We start from the raw sequence: 3,823 nt of genomic DNA on the forward strand, positions 1-3,823 counted from the left end.
GCCCAGGGAGAAGGCATTTGTGGGCCAGCACCATCTTCAAAGAGGCCTTTGGCGGGCTTTTCTTAACCAGCTGGGAGTGTGAGAATGCGAAAGGGCTATTGATGGGGTGATTCAGTTAAGCCTAGATGAGCAGTGCCCCTCCCCAGCCCTGAGTATGCCCAGCACAGGCCCACTTCAGCACCACGGACAGCGGCCACCGCCTGAACTGCCCCCTGGGCAACATCCTCCTGGCAGAGGGGAGCCTGGCACTGGGGGGTTTATTTGGGGTGCATTGGAGCCATGGTCTGAGAGGTAGCATTTGTCCTAGGGAGAGTCACTCCAGAGCCCTCCCTGCTAAGCTGTACATCAGAGGCCTGTTTGGCTGGGGGATGTCCTGTAGCCTCCCTCAGGGCTGTTAATACGGAGTCAGGGAGGTCTCTGGGGTTTAAGGAGCCGAGCCCAGGGGTAGTCGAGGAACCTGGGTCGGGCTCACTGCTATTCTTGAGGCCTCTGGGCTGGGGAAGAGCCTCCCTGGCTGCACAGTCCCGTAGGAGAGATTGTCTCACAAAGGTGTGGACCCAGGCCCACGGCCCCTCTGCGGCCAGGCCCCAAGCAGCTCGAGGGCCCCCTCCCCGTGCCAGCATGGCTTCCACCTCCTGACCACCCGTCAGCCTGGCTTTTTTGGACCCGCAGTGGAAATTGATTCTAGTTTGTAAAACTTGGTTCAAAACCTAAAGGATTTTTAATTAAAACCCAGAAAATCCATCAGTGTAATTAAGCCTCCGGAAGTCACTGGGCTTCGTGTGGCCAGTGGCACATCATGTCCTCAGCTGCCCACAAAGACGTGACCAAGGGACGGCTATGATGTGTGGGGATTGGCCTCATGTGCAGGGGTGGGGGGCTGATTGAGCCCTCTCCCTCCCTAGGCGGGACCCATGAATCCTTGGTTGGTCATCGCCAGGGCAGGAAGGGCAGGGTGGCTCCGTGGTGTTTCTCTCAAGAGCCGAGCACAGGTGTGTGCACCTTCACACAGACCAAGGCACAGGGCCCAAGTGCAGGACTCTGGGGTCTTGTCCCTCCCAGGCATGTGTTTGGGGTGATGGGGGGAGAAGGGCAGGGGTGTACCTTAAGGATAGTAGCTCCAAAAGGGTGTGAGTGCTTGCAGGGATGGATGGAGAACTTTCTGGGTGCCAGGGTTGTGCTGACTGGGTTGGTTAGTCCAGCCGCTGTGGTGGTGTCCCCACTTCTCAGATGAGCCTGTGTTCATGGCTTCCCCGCTGGGTCCTGGGTCACTATAGCTATGGCTAGTTGTCCTGATCTCTCAGGGTGTGCCTCAGGGGCGGGGGGGGGGGGGGGTAGGCTGGGGCCAGCATTGTCAGGAGAAAGCCAAGGATAGTGGGAGCTTTGCTTGTCAGAGGTTTGGGAAGGTGTAGACCCAGGGACCCCAAGCCAAGCTGTTTTTGCAAGTTGCTGGAGCCCTGGGTTGTAGTTCCTGCTGGGGAGTGGGCTTCCCTACCCGCTGACCTGAGTAGCCTCTCATGGACTCTGGCCCAGACCAGCTCTGGACCCATCCACTCCACCCTTGAAGACTGAGGTCCTCAGCTCTGCCCAACACCAGCTCCAGGGTGTAGGGCAGGTCCCTACAAGAATCCCTCAGATCAGGAAATGCCTGTACCTGCCCCTTCCATCTTTGTCCAGTCCCCGAGGACCAGCTCCCATGTATGGACTCAGCATCCCATGGCACAGCCTGGGATCCTCGAGCCCCCTCAGGCAAGTCACCCAAGCCCTCAGTCTGTGCGGTAGAACCAGTGTCAGCCTCATGGGTTCCTCAAGATGAGAGATGGAGCCATTCTTCTGGCACACAGTAGGTGTGACATGGGTATTTGGTGCAGCTTTTAGCCACAGCTCTCTCCTTTCCCCCCACCCCACCCGCAGAGATAGACACACAGCAGGCAAGGCCTCCTGGGGCCGCCTGCAGGCTCTGCAGGCCCTGAGTGCAGAGTTGCCCCAGGCCTCTCCACCAGTTCCTTTGGGGCCGGGGGGATCGGGCCCTCTGTGCTGCCTTAGCAGGATGCCGATTTGTGTTTTCCCACAGCCAAATCACAGCAAAGGCACTTGTTACTGCTGAACCTATTAAGTGTAATTATGGCGCTCTCGGTGGGAACGTGTAATTACATTGGTGGCTCTGTGCCATGCTGCACACCGTGCTGTGGGCCAGGGGCTGCCAGAATCCCCAAGGCTGCAGGGAGAAGGGTCGAGGCTGGCTTCCAGAGTCCCACAAAGGAGGGGTACACAGGGCGTGACCTCCTGCTTTTCATCGCTGAGTCCACCTACCTGTAAATATAGATAGAGGCCCCGAACTTCCCCAGACCCTGTCCCCTCCCTGACCCGATCACAGCACAGTCCTTGCCAGTTTGTCACCCATGAGATTGGAGCCCCTCAAAGGTGGGGCTGCATGGACCCTGGCCCCTGTGCCCCCACAGCCAGGTATAGGGTGGGTGCTCGGGGCTACTTTATGGAGCACAGCCATGTGCCAGGCAGGGGTCCTGCTGCCTTGGTCACCTCCTTGATCCATGAACACATCACCAAGGGGAACATGGGGAGGGGAAGCAGAAGGGCACTGATCTGAAGGTCAAGCAGCCAGGATGTGCTGCAGCTATCACCCCAATTCAGTCCCCACAGGGCCAGGCAGGGTGGGGGCTGCAGGGCCCAGCCTCAGATTTCCCAGGACTATCTGCTGACAAGTGGTACTTTCCAAGCTACCCCTGTCCAGCTTCAACGTGGGTTGGGGGCCTTTGCTCTCTCTAGCCGGAGCAGGGCAGGCCAGAAAGCCCACCTTAGGGTGGGGGTGGTTCCCAGTGGGCGGGGATCCTGACCTGGGGTGGCATGGGGGATACATGTAATTCCCCCAAAGCCCTGGAGACCTTCCAGCCATGAAGGGTATAACTACTTGTATCCACAGGGTTCAGGTGAAGCCTCAGCCCTCCATCTAAGGACACCCCCCTCTCACAGCCTTGGTCCCCATCCTGGTGGCCCTGGGCTCCCACCTGGCCTTGCTGACCTGGGACCTGGGACCTTCCCTCATACCTGACATGGCTGGCCCACCACAGGGCTCCCTGATTTCCAGATGAACCAACTGGTGCAGGTGTGGGGGTGCACTCCTCCTGGAGGCAGCCACTAAGGGGGACCATGCCACACCAAGCCCTGCATGACGCCATGGTGCCATCTGGTGGCCACTTTCTGAATGGGCAGGAGTTCTCACTGAGGTCCCGGGTGGCCTCTTGTACCCAGGGCTAGCAACCCACGGGGTGGCTGAGGCACCTGTGCTGGGTACACACGGCACCTGAGATGCAGCAGACTGAACTGACCCAAAGCTCACATCCTCCTCAGCACTGTAGTTGGGGCTTCCTCCGTCTGCTGGAGTCACAGGGGGGTCAGTACAGAGTCATGGGGTCTCTGGGGTCCCCCTCACAGTCCATGGGCACTTGCTGGAGTCCAGACTGGGCAGCACCTCTGAGATGCTCACCAGTGTGTGCGACCTCAGTTGAGGTCACTGTAGTTGGGAGAAATCTGATGGAGGGGTAGCAGGTGGCCTTTAAGCTTCCATCTAGCGTCCCATTCTGTGTCTGTTTTTCCTGTGTACACAGGGGTTGGTGGTGTATTTGAGGCTAGTGCCCAGGCTCCTTCCCTTAACACTCAGATGATGGGGCAGGTGCAGGGTGTGGAGGGCTTGGCAGTGAGGGGGTTTGGGGCAGGTCCTGGGGTCGAGCTCCCCCCTGCTTCCCCGGGGCTATCTACCAGCCTCCTGCATGGACCCTTAACTCAGCTGCCTGCCCCACGTGGT

The sequence above is a fragment of the Miniopterus schreibersii genome (assembly GCF_964146895.1).
Source record: "Miniopterus schreibersii genome assembly, chromosome: 3".
Classification (NCBI taxonomy): domain Eukaryota; kingdom Metazoa; phylum Chordata; class Mammalia; order Chiroptera; family Miniopteridae; genus Miniopterus; species Miniopterus schreibersii.